This window comes from Alligator sinensis, unplaced genomic scaffold (genome assembly GCF_000455745.1).
Source record: "Alligator sinensis unplaced genomic scaffold, ASM45574v1 scaffold717_1, whole genome shotgun sequence".
In the NCBI taxonomy this organism is placed as follows: Eukaryota; Metazoa; Chordata; order Crocodylia; family Alligatoridae; genus Alligator; species Alligator sinensis.
Genome location: NW_005841961.1, coordinates 1,561,684 through 1,585,070, shown reverse-complemented (window position 1 = coordinate 1,585,070; position 23,387 = coordinate 1,561,684).

Below are 23,387 nucleotides of genomic sequence, written 5' to 3'. Positions count from 1 at the left end.
AGCGGCTGCCTGGCAGACCTCATGACATGGGTGCTTGTGCAACTGTATCTGTCTGGGGGGGTGGGGGGGAGATGCTACTGCAGGCCTGGCTGCTAAGCTACTGTGTTACCAGTTACCAATCAATCATGATTCACTCAGGGACCAGCTAAGACACAGTAGCTGGCTAATGTAGCCAGTTAATTAGCAATGATTAACACCTACAAAACTACAGACTAAGGAGAGGAAATAATCAATACAGTCAATCAACTGCCCCAAGACAGACACAGTCATTTGTACAAGCATCCATGTCAAGAGTTTTGCCTGACAACTTGAAACTTGGCAGGCTTTGTGGCCTCACCAGGGGCTACCACCCCTGCAGTTCCCCCCCCCACCCCCGTAGTGTAACACATACACGACATGAGTTTTGCTTTCAAGAATTTGGGGTACAGTTCCCCCTGAACCTGTACACCGATCTTCTCAAAACTTGGCTGGCTTCATGCTCTCAGCAGAGGCTACCACCCTTACAAGTTTCATCCAAATCAGACAAAAAACAACAAAGTTATAGATATTTCATTGATTCCGCATTATACCCTATGGCCCAATCTCTGAGTCAGCTCCAAAGCAGTGCTTCAGAGCTTCCGAACTTCAGAAAGCCTAACGAAGCTAGCACTTTGATCTGGACATGCTGCTTTGGATGCCAAAGCATGGTCCGAAGCCTCACACAGCTCTAGTGACCACAAATGCTGTCATACTTTTCCCGGGATGACTGGTGGAAGTCCTCCCCACAAAGTTTACGAACACTCCAAGTAATCAATCCCCTTAAGTATGTTAAAAGACTACAGTAAGATCTGAACGTCATGCTAAACTTAGGCTTATTCACAACAGGTAAAATACAAAATACTGATGCTGACTTCACATAGCTAGGCCATCTGAGAAGAAACAATGTGGTATCCCTTTCAGTATATCTTCTATATTCATAATAATTTCAAGCTGGCTCCTAGGTGTCTTGTTACTCCTTAAAACTTTGTTTTTCCTGGTTGTTAATCAGTTTCTTGAGATGTTCCAAACCAGATAACCCCTTGTCACTGGAAAAGGTAATTAATTTAAATTGAAACAGTTTAAATAACAGGATTTTCCCTGTCAGTTACAGCTTGGGACCCTCTTGATTTACACAATTAGAAGAATGTTCTGAAGAGGCTGGACTAAGGGTATAAGAAAGCTGTAAAGCAACAAACAGTGTGCTTCAAGAGGGAGAAATCTCTCTGACACCATCCACTTTTGTTCTTGAGAAGCTAGGATAAACAGATTGTCTCTTTCCATTGCCTGTTTAACCTTCAACAATCGTGCTAGTAACTTTGCCTGTGAACAAAACACCCAAGTGCCTTGAAATAGAGAGTGAGAGATAGGATCTCACCTTCTCCCTCTTTCTCTCTCCTTCTTTCTTTTTATCTCTAGGGATAACTTTCTGAACTTGAATTTTATTATTTAAGCTTGAGCTATGTTTTCCCAAATACTCAATTAAACCAGGGTAATATTGTAATTGTTTTTGTTTGTTTTCCCTTGCATGTCCATTACTACTAGTATCATCATAAATTTCATATACTTGGCAATAAATAACTTTTATAATCAAACTGGTGGTAACCGGGTGAATTTTTCCTTCTCTACTTCCCCTTCCCCACTTGCTCTGCAGCAATGCTTCTTTTACCTAAGACAAAGATCCCTGTAAAGCACCAAAATACTGTGGGGTCCACTCATCAAGAGGCTACCACTCCTAGGACAGTTAGGGTGAAAGATTGGGATGTGCTGAGTTTGAGACACATAAGGGGATCAGTTTGTACAGGCTGATTGACCCAGTTTGGCTCAGACACGCCCTAATGAACTGAATGCTGGCCCATGAGGGTGTCAGCTGGACACCCAGCCTGATTCAGAGGTATCCTCTCGAGTAGAGGAATCCACAGGTGCATCTCGAGTAGAGCCAGGGAGGTGATCCTCCCCCTCTATGCGACGCTGGTCAGGCCGCAGCTGGAGTATTGTGTCCAGTTCTGTGCGCCCCATTTCAGGAGGGATGTGGACAACATGGAGAGGGTCCAGAGGAGGGCCACCCGCATGATCCGGGGACAACAGGGCAGACCCTACAGTGAGAGACTGCGGGACTTGAACCTATTCAGCCTCCACAAGAGAAGGCTGAGGGGGGACCTGGTGACCGTCTATAAACTCACTAGGGGGAACCAGAAGGGTTTGGGGGAGACGCTGTTTCCCCTAGCCCCCGCTGGCATAACAAGGAGTAATGGGCACAAGTTGATGGAGAGGAGGTACAGATTGGACATCCGAAAAAACTACTTCACAGTTAGGGCGGCTAGGAGCTGGAACCAACTTCCAAGGGAGGTGGTGCTGGCCCCTACCCTGGGGATCTTTAAGAAGAGGCTGGATACCTACCTGGCTGGACTCATTTGAGTCCCGTTTTTTGTTTAGGGTTCTTTTGTTGTTCTCCCGCCCTGGCGGGGGGTCGGGCTAGAAGATCTATTAGGTCCCTTCCGACCCTAAAACTATGAACTATCCTGTTCACCTGTGTGCTTGTGTCTGACTGCATTTTATTGTTGCCCTGATGAACTGATTCCTGGCATATGAGGGTGTCAGCCCATACATGCTGATCAACCCAGCTGGGTCAGGAGTGTCACATTAATGTGTGAGTGCGTGCGTGCGTGCATGTATTTGACTGATTTGGTGGCTGGAGGAACCTAGCCCCATTGAAGCTGAGTCCTGCAAGATAGCTCTGTTGGGGGTGAGGATTTGCAGAAGGGGGAGATACAGCTCTATATAGAAACACAAGTAACACAAGCAGCACATTGATAGAATTACAAAGACTCTACAAACATATACCTAATAAATGAACACACCCCAAAGTGATGGGCAAATCTGATAACAGAACTCAGTTTTCATTGGTCACATGTGCATTTCTCTAATTTGTATACAGGACCTCCACCTAATGCAAGAGGTATATGATCCCACTAGGGGAAATGCCTTGCTGGACTTGATGTTAGCTACAGGGGATGACCTGGTGGGGAATCTGCAGGTACAAGGTAACCTAGTGGATAGTGCCCATCAATTGATTGAATTCACTATCCGGTGAAGGGGGCGTAAACTAACCAGGGGGGCTGAAGTGCTAGACTTCAGAAAGGTTAACTTCAATGTGCTCAGCAGATTAGCTAGTGAGGCATTAAAGCTCAAGAGTATTGGCAAAATGAGGGTCCAGGAAGGGTGGTCATTCCTCAAGGGAGCAATCCTATGGGTGCAGAAGGAGACAATCCCATTAAGTGTAAAAGGGGGCAAAGGGGCCAGGAAGCCCTCTTGGCTGAACGGGGAAGTCCAGGAAAGCCTAAGGGCAAAGAAAGGTATACCGGCTGTGGAAATGGGGTAGCTACCAAGGAGGAGTATACCTCCCTGGCTCGCACTTGCAGAGAATCAGTTAGGAAGGCCAAAGGAGAATTAGAATTTAGGCTGGTGACAAAAATTAAGGACAACAAAAAGTCCTTCTTCAGGTACATAGGGAGCAAAAGGAAGGTGCAGAGTAGCATAAGACCCCTACAGGACAAAGTAGCGCAATTGGTGACAGAGAGTGGGGACGAAGCTGAGCTCTTCAATGAGTTCTTTGCATCTGCATTCCTACACACAGACCAAGACAAATCTCCCAATTGGATTGTAGATGGACACAGGAGGGACACCAGCCCACCAACTGTTAGCGCGGGCTTAGTGAAGGAGCAATTGGAGGGGCTGAATGTGTTCAAATCAGCAGGCCTGGATGAACTTTATCCAAGGGTGCTGAAAGAATTGGCCAGTGTCATAGCAGAGTCACTGGCATGGCTGTTTGAGCACTCATGGTGCTCCGGTCAGGTCCCATAGGACTGGAAAAGAGCGAATGAGGTCCCTATTTTCAAGGAGGGAGGAACCAGGAAACTATAGGCCAGTTATTCTCATCTCTATCCTTGGGAACTCTGGAAAAAATCATTAAGGATCACATTTGCGGGAGCCCAGCAGGGGAAATAATGCTGAAAGGAAATCAGCACGGAATTCATTGCAGGTAGATCCTGCCCGACTAACCTTGTTTCTTTTTATGACTAGGTCACAAAATGCTTAGATGCAAGAGTTGAGGTAGATGTCATCTACCAAGACTTTAAGAAGGCCTTTGATACAGTATCTCATTCCATTCTTGTAAATAAATTAAAGATGTGGGCAATGGAGTCCCACAAGGCTCAGTCCTCGGACTGGTGCTGTTCAGTGTCTTCATCAGTGACTTGGACGAGGGAACGAAGAGCACCCTGTCCAAGTTCGCAGATGATACCAAACTATGGGGCAAAGTTAACACACCAGAGAGTAGGAAACAGATCCAGGTGGATCTGGACAGATTGGAAAAATGGGCAGAACAAAATAGGATGCAGTTCAACAAAGACAAGTGCAAAGTGCTGCACCTGGGCAAAAAGAACCACCAACACACTTACAGGCTGGGGGATGACCTTCTCAGCAGCACAGCAGCAGAAAGGGATCTTGGAGTCACAGTTGACTCCAAGATGAACATGAGTCATCACTGTGATGAAGTGATCAAAAAGGCTAACAGCACTTTATCCTGCATTAGCAGATGCATGACAAACTGGTCCAGGGAGGTGATGCTTCCCCTCTGTGCAGCACTGGTCAGGCCGCAGTTGGAGTATTATGTCCAGTTTTGGGCACCACACTTTAGGAGGGATGCAGAGACTCTTGAAAGGGTTCAGAGAAGGGCCACTCATTTGGTCAGAGACCTGCAGGCAAGGGCCTACGAGGAGAGACTGAGGGAACCTAGATCTCTTCTGCCTTTGCAAGAGAAGGCTGAGAGGTGATCTTGTGGCTACCTATAAAATTCATCAGGGGAAGGCAGCAAGGAATAGGAGATGCTCTATTTACTAGGGCACCCCCTGGTGTAACTAGGAACAATGGCCACAAATTGACAGAGAGCATATTTAGGTTGGACATCAGAAGAACTTCACAGTAAGGGTTGCCAGAATCTGGGATGGGCTTCCAAGGGAGGTGGTGCTCTCCCTTACCTTGGGGGTCTTCAACAGGAGACTGGATTAGTACCTAGCTGGGGTCATCTGACCCTAGCACTCTCTCCTGCCCAGGGCAGGGGGTCACACTCAATGACCTACTGAGGTCCCTTCTGACCCTAACATCTATGAATCTATATATGTAGCTTTTTCTTAGAATACTCCTCATTCCATTCTCTTCAAGGAACTTCATGAAACTCCATGCAGCCAGTTTTATGTTATTTACATATGGTGATTTCATCATGGGGAAAATGTGGCTTTGTACCTAAACAAAGGTGATCCTTTTCAGCCATCTACTCTACTCTACATAATTGCAAGTCTTGGGCACATGTCCAGGAAGAACAAGTGGTCACTTTTCAGGTACTATCCCAAACTCAACAGTAATATCTGAACATGGAGATATTAAGGGCCCTGGAAGACGTTACACTAGTGATGTGATCAACTTCTTAATTGGGCCATCAATTGCAACATGCCATGTATTCAGTCTATTTTTGACCCAATAAAATGGCAAACCAGCCATAAAGATATTCTATAATTAATAAAATGCATCTGTTTTGGTGTGGTTTTAAATATGGCTGAGAGATAATAGGCTCCTCCTGTGCAGAAGCCTTTAAAGCCATGCAGTATAGCCTGTTGCCAGGTCCACAGTGCAGGCAGCTGAGGACCTGGGAGCTCTCCTATATCCAGATATATGCACCCAAGCATGCAAGCTTCTGTACCATGACGTGTGTAGCTGGGCATCGGATAGCTCCCCAGCCCTAGCAGCACAGGCATTCCAGGGTAGAAGTGGTGCATGCAGCAGGAGACTGGGGACTTCATGATTAGAGTCTGATTAATATTACTGTGGATCTCAAAAACAGTGCATCTTTCCATTTCATGTCTGGCTTGGCAAGACATCCAGCCCTGAGGATCCATAAAGTTCAGACCCAGTCATACCACTAAATTAACATCTGCTGGGGGGCCTAAGGAATTAGGAAAATAGATAAAGCACAATCTTAAAAAAATATTCTAAAGATACATTTAGAAGGGTGTCATATTGCAGGTTCCTGAAAATGACCATGATGGCCCTAGGGATTTGTGACAGTGCCAGCTCCACTCTGTGGGCACCTTCTAATCTTGTCTGCCACATCTTGTTGGTAAAAATCATAAAGAGGGAGGCTTCTCACAAGTTTATGTGCAGCCACAGTCCTGTTGTACCCCACTAAACCCTGCAGGTTCTTGGATCCCTGGCCAGGTCCTGCTCCAAGTTGGTGCCTCATGGGACACCTTAAGCCTTAGATGCATGGCTCCAAAGCCTCCCCTTTACCACACTTCTTGACTCGTGGGTGGTATATGAATACTGTTCCCTCTGTTGGGGTCTCAGCCTTCTCGGCTCTGCCCCTGTTATGCAACTAGGTCTTGTAGCCTAGACCCACTGTGTTAGGCCTGGCTTTAAGCCACTAGCTTTAATCAATCTCCTCTTGTCACTGGGCTCTCCAGCCCCTGTAGCTGAGCCCCTCTGGCACTGGGCTGTCTGGCCCCTGTAGCTATATCCATCTGGCACTGGGGCTGTATACAATTGTGTGCTATGACACTGGCCAATTCTTTCAGCACGCTTGGATGAAGTTCATCCAGGCCTGCTGATTTGAACACATTCAGCCCTTCCAAGTGCCCCTTCACTAAGTCTGTGCTAACAGTTGGTGGGCTGGTGTCCCTCCTGTGTCTATCTACGATCCAATTGGGAAATTTGTCTTGGTCTGTGTCTAGGAATGCAGATGCAAAGAACTCATTGAAGAGCTCAGCTTTGCCCCCCACCCCCGTCACCAATTGCCCTAGTTTGTCCTGTAGGGGTCTTATGCTACACTGGCACCTTCCTTTTGCTCCCTATATACCTGAAGAAGGACTTTTTGTCATCTTTAACTTTTGTCACCAGCCTAAATTCTAATCCTGCTTTGGCCTTCCTAACAGATTCCCTGCAAGTGCAAGATGCCCCTCCCAACTCTGGACACTAATGAGGTCTCCACCTCACATTATAGCCACATCCCAAAACCACCAGTGAAACAACAAGATAAACATAAGCCCCTGGGCTATAAAATAACAATAACAATGGCCTCTTTAAGGGGTCCCTAATGGCCCCCCAACAATAACAATGGTCCCTTTAAGAAGACAAACTTCTCCCCTAGTATTATATGCCTTCTAGCCCTGGGTACCTTATGAGCTCCTAGAGCCTCATTAGTCTTGCAAGCAGCAGATCAGACAACCAAAGATCTCTGGGTAGCTCTTTTGTGCAGGAGCTCCTCCTCCCTCCTCCCCACCGCCCCAGCAGCTGCCAGACAATGAATTCCTGCCAACCCCAGCCCTGGGGCTTATATGTGCCCAGGGCCCTGCCTCTTTCTGGTCAGCTGACCATGTTCAGGTGTCAGCTAATTCCCTCATTAGCCTGCTGCCCAGGAAACCTGCAGCTGTGGAGCTCTGCCTAGCTTGCAGAGCTCAATGGCTAGGCTGCTTCTGCCCTTAAAGGAGCAGGTATGCCTTAATGCCCTGCAACAAAGGGACAAGAAGTAGGTAAAGGCCTGTCTGCCTTGCTCTCTTATGTAGAAATATGTCTAATTTTTAGCTTATGAGTTGAAAGTCGCTTCCAAACAAAAGCAATTCAATTGTGGCATATTTTACCAGCTGTTTGGTTGCTGACAGAAGCAACAGGAGTTATTATCACTGCATCCTTAAAAACCTCTTTTCTTCTTTTAGAGTTGTCTCACTCCTGTTTCAGATGGTTCAGTCATCCAGCTGCAAGCTGTTGCAGTTCTGATGACTGCCCACACGTTAGCCAGAAACACAGCTTCTCTATTCCCACTTCTTCCTCGAAATGACATGCTAAGGAAAACATTGCAGACAATCAGGCACAATTTTTTTTGCAAGAATGGGAATTTTTATGATGTTTCCATTATCTTGTGGTTTTGGCTGGTACAAAAATACGACGCAATGAAAAATGTCTCTCCCATGGTTTTTTAGCCAATACAAGAGAGCTAGCTGGAAACAAAAAAACAAATGAGTTTAACCAAACTTTTTCTAAGGCTGAAGTAAAAGTTTAAAAGCCTGGGCAAAGGATTGAGTTAGGTTTTTACTTTACTGCAATCGTCTCACCTGTTCCTAATTTGTAATTTTCTAAAAGGTGAATTCAGGATCTCAAGTTAGATGGACAGGGAAAGACAGGGTTTGTTTCCAATATTTTAGTTAAAATGTATGTCTACACATTTGGTTCCTGATGTTAGATATTAATTAATGTGCATGTTTGTGATTCTATGTATTTACTTTATCAGTCATATCCAGGGGCCACCCTCTAAACAGTGAGCTCATTTTGAAATTGATCCTACTGTGACCACTCTTAGTATTTTCAGTTGTTTGAAACAAAAGATTGGGGGAGGGCGGTGCTTCCACTCTAACCTTAAATGGGCTAATTTTCTTCCTGTAATGTTTTGAGGGCAATAAGCAACACAAGGGGAAACTATATGTATGTCTTGACCAAGTTCATTCCCTTTTAAGCCATTACCTTGAAAGCAACTCTTTGCATATGCCCTTATGACATTTCATAAAGACAATTGAGAAAAATGTGTATTTTGTTGTAAAGATCACTGTCTGAGTTTTCTGAAATTGTGGTTTCTAAATTCACTCAACAAGAAAACATTAGTTCAGTTATAATACAAATTGGAACTTCACATTAATAATGGCCACCAGTGTTTATTTTGTCTAGTTTGTTGAAAGTCTGTATCTAATTAAGCCAACTTTAATTAATGTAACCTTTCAACTGAATGTATGAAGTATGAGACACCATTTTGTATTGCTTACTAATCAAGACCTTACTAAAACAAATTAATATACTTATTTGTATACAGTCACTAAATTAAAAAGCCTTATTAAACAAAGAATTCATCTAGGCCTTTAAATGCCCAAGCCCATATAAAAACTGTTTGAGTGGAGTTTATACTAAGACAGATTTGGATTGTTGCTTTGTTTTAATTTAAGTGGAATTTCACTTTCAATTTACAGCCCCGAAGTTTAAAAATCTGCTTTCACCATTTGATTTAGCATTACTAATTCTCACAATTTATGTTATTTTTCTTGAAGTCCCAACTTCTGCTATCTCATTAAATGAGACTCATCTTACTTTTCCATTTATTATTACTTTGTAAAGTTTCTAGCTTTTCTGGTTTTGGAAAACAGCCTAAAATGTGATGCATACCTTAATGCCTTCAAGAAGCAAGGAAAGTAAAAGTTATTAGTTCATTTTTTAAAAACTTTCATGATTAAGAGTCAATCTCATGATTTCAGAGTCCGACTCAGGATTTTTGAATGTTCAGGACTGGCGACATCTTTGATGTCAGTGCTCAGCAGCCATCAAAAAGGCAAACAAAATGTTAGGGATTATTGAAAAAGGAATTGTAAACAAAATGGAAAGTATTATTATGCCCCTATACAAATCCATGGTGCATCTCTGCTACATTAGGGGAGTACACCAAAGTCTTGGTGAACAACTGTTCACCAGAGCACCCTTGGGGAAAACCATGAGTAATGGCCACAAACTCCTGGAAGACTGTTTCAGACTCAACATTAGGAAAAACTTCTTCACAGTCAGGTTGTACAGACTGTGGAATAAGCTTCCTCCAGAGATCTTCTCTACCCTGGAGATCTTCAAGAGGAGGCTAGACAGTCATCCTGCTGGGGTCACCTGACCCCAGTTGTCTTTCCTGCTTGGTGCAGGGGCTGGACCCAATCATCTTCTGAGCAGGGGTGATATGTAAGGGGTGCATGTGGGTGTATGTGCACCCCCTGCAAAAAGGTACCACCCACACTGTCAGTGGCACCTGCGGGTGGTTGCTGCTCACCACCACCATCTGTGGGTGGTCCCTGATTGCCCCTCGCTGCTGCCCCCAATGCCGGCTACACCTGTGGGTGGTTGCCGACCCATGGTTGGCACTCGCCAACCCCACCCCCCCACCTACTGCTGTCAGTGCCGATGGCATCTGCAGGAGTTCTCTGCTCACCACCGCCAGGCTGGTGCTGCCACTGGCACAACCATGCCCCCCCAGCCACTGAGGGCATGCACTGTTCATACTCCTGAGGTCCCTTCCAGCCCCTTACAATCTATGAATGCACACCTTGAATACTGTCCCCAGTCTGGTCCCCACACCTCAAAGGATATAGAAGAACTAGAAAAAGTGTGGGGTAAAGGCAACAAGGACAGTTAGCCATATGAAGAAGCTTCCACACGAAGAGAGACTAAAAAGGCTAGGCCTATTCAGTTTAGAAAAGAGATGCTTGAGGGAGACATGATAAGGGCTTACAAAACATTAAATGGTAAAGAGAAAGCAAATTGAGATGTATTATTTCCTCTCAAAATACACCAAGTAAGGGTAACAAAATGAAACTAGAAGGTAGTAAGTTTAAAACTAACAAAAGGAAGTTATTTTTGACAGTGTGTAATTAAAGTGTGGCACTCATTGTCACCAGATCTTGTGGAAGCCAGTTTTACCAGATTAAAAAATGAATTGGATACATTCTTGCAAAAAAGGAGCAACAGTAGCTATTGAGCATGGGAATTAGGGCATAGACCAGGGGCAGGCAATTCTTTCAGATGGAGGGCCGCTTACTGAGTTTTGGCAAGTCATTGAGGGCAGCATGACAGGCAGCCAGGAGCACATAAATATTAGTTTTCTAAATTTTTTAGGAGCCCCGCAGGCCAGATAGAATGGTCTGGTGGGCTGCATCTGGCCTGTGGGCCACATTTTGCCCACCCCTGGCATAGACTAAGGTACCTACCCATCCCTAATTAAGCAGGACAGTCCCAGAATGGGAACATCAAGTCCCAGTCCCAGGCTACATAACTCTGGGATAGCATTTGTCCTGGATTTGCAGTATTATGCAGGAATCAAGAAATAGCTGGTTTCCCCTTACAGGCTGGCAGCAGGATACAGAGGGTGCCACATGCATGTGCATGCCCACATATACATGTGGCTGAGAATGCAGCTGTGCAGCATGGAGAGCAGTTCCCTGCAGGTAAGACAATGTGGGGGAAGGAAACGTAGGGGGCAGATTGAGGCCCCCCCATAGTGAAGGAGAAAGTGAGGCGGAGCGGGGGTGGGGAGTGCTGCCCAGCCAGAGCAATGCATGGGACCCAGGTCCAAGGCGGGGAGTGGGAGGGAGCCATGGGTGGCTCATCCAGGGGATATGGGGGGGCAGCTCCCCACTGCTGCATGCACCCCCCAGGGAGCCATGTGGGGGCATGTGACCCCCCCCAGATTTGTATGTGGTGGGGGGTAGATGCAGGCTGCCCACTGTGGGCTTGGGGCTCCCCACCCTACTGCCTTTTCCTTGGGAACCCCACACCAGTGCACACCCCCTGCCCATCTGACAGCAGGAGTGACGGTGGCATTCAGTTGTGCCTCCCACTGCTACCAGAAGGGCAGGGCTCGCATGGCCAGCATGGGGCTCCCAAGGGAAAGGCAGCAGGGCAGGAAGCCCCAAGCCCACAGTGGGCAGCCCGCATCTCCCCCTGTTCCACTCAGCTCTGCTCTGTTCCAGCTGTGCCACTGGCAGGGGGAGGGCAGGGAGGAAAATAAGTGGGTATGTGTCTCACCTTTCCATTTTGAAAAGGTGGTCACCCTAGCAGAGCCTTTGAATCAGAACCTCCTAAACCTTAACTGCTGGAGGCTGCAAGTGAGAAGAACAGTTGAAAAAAACCCTGGTCATACCCAGGTCACTCTCCCTTTCAGCATCCACTCATTGCCACTATGTGGCACAGGATACTGGGCAGAATGAACCTATAGTCTAACCCACTAAATGGCATCTTTTTATGTAGAAGAAAAAATCCCACAGCCTTATTAATACATTAAATTGGGAAAATCATCCATCAGGCACTTGACATTTCTGATCCAGTGGATAAGAATTTTGTATAAGAAAAAAAATCCCCGTCATTTAATATTTGAAGCATGTGAGTTTAAGCTAAAAGTAAATTAAATGAAGATTAAGAAGAAATTATCAGTCAGGAAAGTACACAATGTTAAAAACCCAATGAAATTGCAATTTAGTATGAGTCACTAAGTTCCATTCCTGATCTGGATCCAAATCCAGATTTCCCCAGAGTACAGTAGGGTCATCAGATCTAAGTTCTAGTCTGGGCCCCTTCTCTCATATACTGGTAATGTAGTTTGACCAACTGCAGTGGACAGTGGGAGAATGAGGAAAGAGTAAATAGGATTTATAAAAAAACCCTCTTAACAGAAATGACAAAGATAATTAAGAGACCCTTCTCCTCCACTGCCTTGGGCTTTCCAAAACAAACTGAAGGCACTAAAAATTAAACAATCATTTATAGTCAGGAAAAGGAACTGGATGACTCATTATTTTTTCTCCAGGTTCTATGATACTATAAAGAAAATAATAACTTTAGGACTGATTTTTTTGTAAATAAAACACCCACAAAGATTGCAGTTTGTTGTTTTATGAGTATTAAATGTAAAATTTAGATCAAGTGTTAAAGTTAAAAGAAACTTATGGTCACATCCTCTCACAATCACTATCTCCAGCCATCTGCAGCAGACCACTAACAGCAACTCTGCATTACTGCAGTAATTGGAAATAGGTCAATTTAGCTATTATTAATAAAAAATAAATAAAACCATGCCAACTGTACTCTTGAACCCCTGGGTGAATCATCAGAACGTGTAGGAGATTTAGAACGAAAATCTGGATGGCCCTTTTCAGTAAGTGAATTTTAAGATGGAGTGTCTAGCCTGAATTTAGGAGATCTAGAAGATAGCTCCATTTCTGGTGGCGCAGCGCTGGCCTCACCGCCACCCCACCCCTCCTCCATCCCCGTTGTCATGACAGTGTTCCATCTCTACTGTCATTCTTGATGGGGTAACTTTCTAATAAACAGGAAGAGATGCTCAGACATTGTCAAATCCTGACAAAATCCACTATGCTGGACAAACTCCACAACATCCCTGTTAAGTTTCATTCATGTGAAACTCTTATTTTGAACTCTTCCATAGGTAGTCCTAGTATTTGGAGTAACGTGTCTACTGAAAAGATTAATAAGAGGTAACAGTGCATGGTTTTCATGGGATAGGAAAACATTTTGTGTGTTCCTTCAAAGAAATGTTGACCCCTGCCTTCTCAACTCATCTCCAGATCATGAAATTTGTCAAATTATTTTAGGAATTATATCTAAAAGTTACTTATAGCTTTTGCTGACTTCATAGGGTGAAGAAGTAAGTGAAGGTGCTGCCAAAACCTGCCACTGAGTTCTTTTAAACATAACCAAAGTTCATCTCTCCCTTTTATATTCTTGCTGATGAGACATTTGTTTTTCTGAATTTCCCATCTTGGCTTACTCAGATGCCATATTCCTTGATTCCACTTCAGTCGTAGATTGTCACTTCAAATTTAGTCTTTCCTTTTTAATTATTTGCTCATATCATTATTATTAATTTATACTTCCGGAGCAGCTAGAGAAGCACGTTTCATTGTACTGTCACAAAAGTAATAGCTCCTGCTTCACAGACCTAGATATTAAGATGGGAGATAACAAGAAAATTTAACCAATGTAGAAAGTAGGAGATTATTATTTTTCCTCCTTCCTTGAATCTTTCCATTGGTTTTTATTCTTTTACATGCAGCTTTTCCTTACTTTGAAGCCACAATTGTAACACTACCTCTCCTCCTTCCCTCTTTCAAAGAAAACATTCCCTCCCACACATAATTTATAGACTTAGCTTTGGCATTTTTTGCTTGATCTTTCCCTTTGTCTCATTCACATTTTCCAGTGGGGCTCTCATGCTGTATCATGCATGTATAGCTTTGGCTTTTAAAAACTTTTCAATAAGGTATTACTAAGAGTTTAACACAAGAGCTAAAATATGTAAATCCTAAATGGAGGTGTTAATGAAAGCTTGCAGTCAGTGTCAAATCATCAGTAAACAAGCCCAAATATTTGATATGCCCTCAAACAGCCAGTAGCCTTTAGATAAAAATTGTTTAAACAGTCCCTTGGATTTCCCCACACCCCCAGTTTGGAGCAGAGTGAGAACCATTCTTCTGTCTAAAATTTCAACAACAGATGAGGGATTCTCAGATCCAGCAGCAACTACAGTCCCAAAGCCATTAATCAACTGTCTTTTGGGTTTTCAGGAGGGCTGGGAATAGGAAATTTGTAACCAACTGGTACAGGTATTGGAAGAATCCTTACACCAAACACTTTCTGCATTTCCATTCACTGAGTCCACACAACTCTTTCCAACTCCCATATTTATGCCTTTTCTACCTTAAACCTCAGGGCTCAGCACTCTGATGGTAGGCATGTGAAAGCTGCAAGACTACTTGTCCTCAATGGAAAGCTGATACAGCTTCAGAAACAGTTATTGGACATGCTTATTATGTCCCACACCTTATTCCTGGGCTTTTCTGAGATCCTTAAACCAAATTTAATCTGCTCTACTTTTTGCATATGTGCACAGGCAGGGACAGAATTCATCCTAATTCCACATCTCCTCTTCAGTGTTTCTGTCCCTTTTTTATCTTAAGACAAATGCTGCAATATAAACATGAGTTACATAAAAACAGTATGTTTCCTACTAATAGGAAGCACAGCTTTCTTGCAGGTCTCTCCAACTTCTCTGAAACTTGAATCTTTCACAAGCCTTACTAACAAAGCACATTGTTGAAAGGGAGTCATGTGTACTGATTGGCCAACTCATACTTTTTGTTTTTTGCCCAGGGTTCAATCAGTGAGGTTGAAGCAAAAGCAGGATTTTTTATATTATTATGCAAATGTCAAAAAGGAGTCCTACTTTCAGCCAGGATTTCTAGAACTAGTTATATGACAAATAGTTTTATAATCTGGGGACCACATTATAGTTGATGGAGACTAGGTGTGCTACCAAATCTAGCAACTACTTCATACTATCCATCATCTGTATTGTTTCAACTTTTATTTAAGTTGTACAGCAATATACATAGTCTTCTGTGCAACAATAGAATACAATCTGCCCCCAAATGGCAAGCTCCTTAAGTCACATAAACAAAGTTCCATTCCATCAATTCACTCTACGGGCACTTTGAAAGCCCTTTTGAAAAGAGAGCCCAGAAATATCTATTTAAAGATCTTTGGCCAGCTTCTCTGATGTGGCATCTGCTGTCCCATTGACTAATTCTGGCAGTTGATTTGGCTTATTGGGTCAAGTATAAGGACATCCTTATGCCATGCCCCTTGACATTTCTAACATGGTTGGAATGAAAAGTTATGGTACCTGAACTTCTCTAAAGTTACAGTGAGGGACCAGTCTCATAGTCTGTAGTCCTAGGATCTGGGGAGTGCAGAGGTATTTTTTGAATGCTCCTCCAAGGTATACATGAAAATGTTCATATCCCAAGAACCTGTGTGTGGCAGGACTGAGCCCCAGGGGCAGCCATGACACCCCCAGTAGCTGTGTGGCTTCTGCCTGGCTTGGTCTCTAATGTAGCTGTCCCTTGATTGCTCTCCTGCCATGCCTTGTTCTTACTGAAGATTAGATAAGAGCGGCTGCCCATGGCCCTTAAAGTGAGCCTTAGTTTGTGTAAGTCGCCACTGGGTCCCACCTGGACTCCACAAGTCTCAATTCAGCACTTGAGCTCAATAGGCCCTTATGGCCTGTCCATGCCTCTGCAGGGCACCTGTAGCCTTAAGGGCTCATTGCGTGGCTCCATCCGCCTCTACATCATGCTCCATGCCTCACAGGTGTTATTGTATCGTCATTCACCTTGTGGGGTCTCGGCCTTATTGGCTTCCTTCCCCAATTCTCTCACTGGGCCTTTTAGCCCCAGCTCACGGTACCAGACCTGGCTTCAAGGCTCTGCCTCCCTGCCTGTCAGTCTCTAACCCTATCAGTCTATGGCAGTGGCCCCCCTTGGACCCTTGGCCCCTCCTGTGTCCTGGCCCCGCTTCTGAGCCAGTCAAGATCTCCAGACTCCACAGCTCTGGCTGTCCCCACCTCTGTGGCCCCTCCTGCACCTTTGTGGGCCCTGGCCCTATCCTGGGGCAATTGGGATCACCAGGCTCCCTGGCCTTGGCAGTCTCTGGTTATGGCCCCTCTTCTGGGCTTATGGTCCCTCAGGCCTCACACTCAGCAGAATTCATCCTAATTCCACATCTCCTGCCCCAGCAGAGCTCAAAGCTAAAACACCAGGACAGTTTAATAAAAAGCACTTTTCCTCTCTCGCAGACACCCAAACTGTCTCTGGGTTTAACATAAAATGAAAGCCACCTGCCTACATAAACAAGCCTTTCACTCTTCCCAGGTAACTTTCACCTGTTCCCAGGCCTTAGGAACCAAAGGAGAGTCACTTAGGAACCAAAGGAGCTCTGCTGCTCCTTTTTCCATGGCTCTCAGTTCTGGACTGCCTGACTGGCTCAGACACCAGGCTTATATGGCTCAAGTCCAGCCCTCTTCTGGTCAAGTGAATCCCTAATCAGCCTCCCTTGCCACCTGTGAGCTGCCTCTCAGGTGCTTGTCCTCTTAAGAGGACAAATGCACCAGTTGCTCTGTTACTCACACTATGGTTCTATGATCAACTGATGTCATTGGCTGAACACACATTTGAATCTGTGAAAGAGTCCTACAGAAAATATTGTTTAGAACAGTGATTCTCAAGCAGGGTGCCGAGGCACAGCCAGATCCTCTGAAGGGTCCTCAAGGTGTGAGGAGATAAACAAATAAACTAAGCACATAAACACAGGCTCAGGCTTGTCCCTGCCTGAACAATCCCCTTCTCCACCACCCAGCCCTTCTGCAAGGAGATAAGCACTGTAATATATACATTAGTTTTTCAAATGGATGCGACTCAATTCACACAAGTTATGGAGGGATGCCTCGAGTCCACAAAGGTTGAGAACCACTGGTTTAGAACCATCCTATATAATCTAATATAGACATAACTCCTTTATACAAATATAAAGCATAGTATAACATCTGAGATTATATATATATAGATTATATATAATTCTATCATTTCTACTATATTCTGTAGGTTCAGAGTAATTTCTTATTTCAGTCCTATTAATTAAATCCCAAAGGTGATTTCCATAAAGCCTGTGTGGAGGGGAAGGAGTCATTTCCAAATGGAAAGAAAAATAAGCATAGGCACTGAAACATCTTCAGCAAGCACATCTGAAAGTATTTATTAGGAGGAAATGAGAAGTAAGTGAAAGTGTATCATTTGATGCAATTCACTAAGCTAGTTCTATAGGATTGTCCTTCTCTAGCAATTTGATGTTGGAAAGCACATAATCACTAAAAGGTTATGGCAGTAGTAGCAGCACATCTGTTCTACATGTGTTTCAATTGCACTATTGGAGGGAAAACAAAAAGCTTAGTCCCAGTTTAAATCATAGCCTTTGAAAGTCAATTCTATTATGGATAGGCATAATAACTTAGAGTTGAACTATCCCTCGGGATAATGTGGCTCAAAAGGGCAAGATCACTGTGGGAACATGTTCTGCAAAGATTTGCATCTATGTATCACTTTTTTGGGTGTTTTGCTTCTCTACATCACAATCCCCCACCCCTGTCCAATAAAAGAGCCTTCTGTTTCATCTCATATACTTAGTCCCTTCCCTAAAATCTTAAAATCTGTACTTTTTTGTTCTGGAATGAAATGGTCAATTTTTCCAAGTGTCCATTATTTCTTAGCATATTTCTTAGCCTTTTACGGAAAATATTTCCTTTTCCTGGATCATCTCTGTGTATTTATATGAATGCTGACTAGCATGCATGCTAGTACTTGTAAGCACTGTTGTGATACATGAGTTATGATTCTGCCCCACATATTAATTATTTCATTTTACACAGCAAAATGGTTGTTACCCAACCATGCAGCTCCCATTTTTTGCACTTGTGCACATTTTGCAATTCTATTTCATGGGCATGGTGGATGTGTAGAGAGCTACTGAGCGTGTGCAATAGGCTGAGCTCTGGCCAGATGTGTATGCAGCTCCTGTACATGTATTACCTTGTGTGAGCATAAGTCATGAAATTGCATATAGCACATCATGTCTAGCTGGTGGTAAATGCCAGAGAAGGAAGAAGACGACCTGGCTATGGCTTAGCACATTAACTTTTTGATTAGGTCCGGGGTTTTCAACCTTCTTTAACAAGCGTGCCCTTTCTCTCCCAAAGTTGCACCTCATGTACCCCTTTATATTTTTTCTTGTTTTTAAGTGGGGGTGGCATAGATTGAGACCCTGTTGTCAGGGAGAAAGTGGGGCAGGGCAGGGAGAGGTGCTGCTCAGCCAGGGTGGAGTGGGGTGTGGGATGAAGCCAGGGGATGTTGCGGGGGTGGTGGCTCCCACCGCTGCACGCACCCCAGGAGAGCATGGGCAGCACATGCCTCTGTATCTGCGTGAGGCAGGGTGGGCTAGGGATGGGGCTGTGCCGGGCTCTTACTGGCAGGGGCTGGGCCAGGCTGCACTTGGGGTGGGTGGCAGTGGTGCTGGGAGGGGGCTATAGCAGGGGCTGCAACCACCCTAGAATTCACCGTAGCCCCTGCACTAGACCTTCTTCCAGCTCAGCCCAGCCCAGCCCCCACTGGGAACACCCTGGCACTGCCCTGGCCCCAGCTCGGATCCTGCCCCACCACGGGCACAGATCCAGGGTCATGCACCCTCCATGCCCTTCTGAAGCTGCCCCCCCTTTACCCTCCCCCGATGAGCTGCTTGCAGCTGTGTCCTGTGCTCTGCCATGGCTGGGCAACACCTGGCCCTGTTCCATCCCAGGCCCCAACCCCACTCCCTTCCTCATAGCAGGGATCTAGGGGAGCAAGGCTATGAGAAGGGCCTGCAGCAATCCCAACATTTGCCCCCACAACCCCACTTCCAGCACCACTGCTGCCCACCCAGATCACAGCTTGGCCCAGCCCCCAGCAGGAAAAGCCTGGTGTGGCCCCAGCAGCAGCCCACCCCATGTGCAGATCCAGGGGTACATTCCCCCCATGCCCTTCCAGGGTGTGCGTAATTGCAAGAGCCACCCCCATGTGCACCTCAGTCCCACACCCTGCCCCAGGCCCAGCCCCACTTTCTCCCCACACAACAAACTTACCTGTTGGACCTGTCTATTCTCCATATGGCCATGCTGTGCTCTTGGATGCCCTCGTGCTGCACTGCAGCTGCATGCACACAGAGGCCTACGTACCCTCTATGACCCTTTTAAGTGTCCCTAGGGGTACACATACCCCCGGTTGACAACCACTGGGTTAGGTCATTTCCCAAAGAAGCAGGAAATTAAGGTTCTAGGACCACCCCCCTACCCCCAGAGGTGGATTGAATCTACATGTCTGACCAACACGTCAATCATGTCTGAAAGAAGTGTTTGAAGCAGACGTGGACAATTGAAGCTGCCATCTTTGGCAAAACAAAATCAGGTCTGTTAGTAGCCAATAAGCTTAGTTGATCTAGTGTACATGAAGGAGCAACACGGTGAAGTAACTTAAAGACAAGATAGTGCATCTGATGTGATAGAAGAAAGGGAGACCATGAATAAATGCAAAAATGGGTAGAGATATGATCAGGAAGATTATCCTAGCAGTAATCTTCTCAGTCTCTCAAATGAGTTAAAGATGTCGCTTGTCTCATGGCTAGAGGAAAGGAATTGACTGTAAATGAAGCATGGAATACTAAGGATCAGAATGAGAGGCTAAGCAATGCAGAAAACATTGACTTATGTAACTAGATATAGCAAGCCTTGTAATCTACCCTTTATGCATAGGTTCAGAATGATGGCAGAATGAAAGATGATAGCATCAAAGGTGACAAAATCAGGTAAGGGGCTGGATTGGATGACCTCTGAAGGTCCCTTCCAGCCCTACTTGTCTATGATTCTATGACATTTAGAAATATGTTTAAGGGACTTAGAAAGATGACAGTGTTATCTGTGGTCACCAGCTTAGTTTTAGCCATGTGGACCTTATGTCAGAAAATTGAAAATACTAGCTTTGTAATTCTGAAGAGTTATGTACAATAGCATTATGGTAAAAATAGATTAACCTGTTTTAGAAAACCCAAGGTACATCAAAATTCAAACAGGATGTCTCAGATGTCCATAGTTAGACAGGGCAGATTTGACAACCCACCAATCCTTCTCATCAAAACAGACATGAATAATGCTGAGGCTTTTGTCCCACTCAGAAGTGATTCATGGAGAAGTTTTAAAATAATGCTTCTTGATTTTGTCTAATATGTAAACTACTACTCTTGAACACAAAAAAGAAACAGAAAGTACATGGTGCATACTATAAAAGACAGTGGTATAGCAAAACACTTTCCAAAATAAAAGCATATGTAATAGCATGGCTTAACATGTATTAATTTAACTGAGAATTGAATTATTACATAAACTGAATTATTTTCCCTTCTTTCCATAGTTTTGTATTTACTATGACAAATAATGAAGTCAACTTTTAAAATGCAAGTTGAAACAAAGAAAGCTTTCCTTAATAATTATTCTGATCTCTAAGATATATTACAGAAGAGAGATCAGACAAGATATCATGATCAGTTTATTAGAACACAAATATTGGGTTATTGAGATTGCACAGAATGAAAAGAAAAGAAAAACAGTACTGAAGCAAAGAGACAAGACAGCTATGGAAGGCTGATGTAGGCATTAGTTAGGGGCTGGGGGTGGGGGTTGTTTTGTTTTTTGCTCTGAGTTTTTTTAATGCATTAAGACATTTCTGATGTATTTACTCCACTATGTCCCATGCAATCAGTTATAATAAAAGGTACTTTAGACCTCTGTGATCTGTTTCTGAGAAAGTGGAGATGCGGTCACTGCAAAGTAGCCTTTTTCTGCTCTACGGATAGTTCTATATGTCTGTCTAACAGTAGTGATAAGAGTGTTCACAGAGAAGAAAGAAATATCACAAAGATGAATAGGCTTTTATTATCTAAGTATGTGCCACGCAGAGTTCCAGGAAATTACGAATGGTTATTTTTTTTCATCCAGAGATAATATGTACTTTCACTCACTATAACTTTTATTTTAGATTAAAGAGAAAAACAAAAACAAAATAGAACAACTTGTGCTCCATGTGACCCTCTCACTGAGTAATAGCCTCCATCTTAAGTAACCTCCTAGTATCTTCATTTCCATCAGATTGAAAATCTACTCATAGCCCCTGTCTAAGGCACAACTGGTGGTTAAGCACCTAACTCTTACTGAAAAAAAGGTTTTATCCCCATACAGTTGCTTAGTCCTTATGAACATATAATAATGGCAGCAGAAAATGAAGGACGTTATTTTGTGTCCTGACACTTACAGATAAGGTATAGGAACAAAATAATAGTATAGGAACAAACACGAATGATAACAGTGTACTCTAGGTCTGAAGAGATTAGTACAGTTATTACTAGCTTGGCCAGAGAAGTGGTAGCCTATTTTTGCTTCACCTGGTAGAGCTGCTGACAATAATCCACAAGAGACTGGGTTCAGAGCTCAGGTGAGGTTATGTGCAGAACACTCAAGGAATTTAATGGAAGCCTTTGCAATGTGAAAGATAAGCACATGATTGCTTATGAGTTTCTCTGGGTCAGACCCTGCAGAGTCAGGCTAGAAGAAGCCAGGACAAGAAGGAGGAGGACTCTATTATAAACTGAACAGGTATCTGCTTGAGTTTCTGGCTCATAACTTTGTCATGCCTTTGCCACCACCTCAGGCAAGAAAATAATAGCTTTTCCCAGCATACATGCAAAAATATCCTGGCAAGTTCCTCACCCCACACACCCTGTTTCGCAAGATGTCATAATGAAATCCAATTATTACTTGTGCAGTTACCACCACCAGACTAATTGATGACCATTTATGGCAAAGAAGATTAATTTAGAACCTATTTACTCTTCTTCATTTAAATGGTTGTGGTAAATAATTACCCACTGAAGGCATAATTAAAACATCACAGGAAACCAACAGCATTTTGAAATACAGAGCTTTACCATAACCTTATCATAGTGGTGAAAAATGTGTTTTTCTTTTCAGTATTTCCTTTTCCCTTTCTTGTTCCTTATAAAATATTTGCACTAAATTGGATTTTTTCCCCCCAAGAACCAAACTTCCTCCCCTTTTCTGGCTCATTCATCAAAGTCACGCTCCAATGCTTACTACATAATTCCTTCTACACTGATGTATTCAGACTTATTGCTAATTTTTCCTCCAGTTAAAAATGGCTTAGTTATCTTTTTTTAAAGCACTGCAGTTTTGTTTAACTCTATGACTTTAACACTACTAAAAGTCAGACCACTAAGCCTTCAGACAATTATTTGAAATCCTAGTTGTCTTTGACTGGCATTTTTAGTTCAAGGCAAAGAGGTTTTAACATAATGGACAAGGCATGGAGATATCTCAATAGCTGGCAGGGTACTATTTACTGAATTTGATGGTATTATAAGGTCCCAAAGGTTCCTAGCTGAAAAACACACCAGAAAGGAAATAGGTCATTATTACTACCTGGTCATGTGTATTAGGAGCGTGCGAAATAGGCTGTATTCAATTTGGATTTGATTGGCTCGAATCGGGGACAGTGATTCTATTTGTTGATTCGGTTCACTGTCCCAATTTGATTCGGCTGAATCCGAATCTGAAGATTCAATGCTGAATCAATGCTGACTCTAGCCTGGGGCTGTTTCTGCCTCCCTACACTGAGGGAAATACAGATAAGGAGGAGGTGGGGAGGGAGGCAAAGGAGGACCGCGGTTGATTGCCCCAGTCCTCAGGACAAGCCAGGATGGCTCCTGTGGTCCCGGTGCTGCAGCCAGGAACCATGTGGTGCTGGCAGGTGGGTGCAGGGGAGCAGGGAAATGGCTGTGCCAGGCAGGGGAAGGGTCAGTGAGTGGGTGTGCCAAGTGCAGCAACAGTGGGGTGGGAATGCAGGGCCTGCACGGGTGCACTGGGACCAGTGCTGGCAGGGCCCAAAGTGGGGCAGCAGGAGTATAGGGCCAGGCTGGCAGGGGCACTATAGAGCAGGGCTGGGTCCCTCCTCTCCCTGCTTAAGCAGCACAGCTCAGATCCCATGCTCCTGCCACCTCACTCTGGTTCCTGCTAGCAGTGGTACTGGAGCACCCATGCAGGCCCCATGCTCCTGCCCAGCTGTTGCTGTGCTCCACATGCCCTCTTACTGCCCCTTCCCCCTGACTGCCACAGCTGTTTCCCCACTTGCCGCCCGCCCACTGCACTCCAGCATCACATAGATGATTCATAGATTCATAGATGTTAGGGTCAGAAGGGACCAAAATAGATCATCGAGTCCGACCCCCTGCGTAGGCAGGAAAGA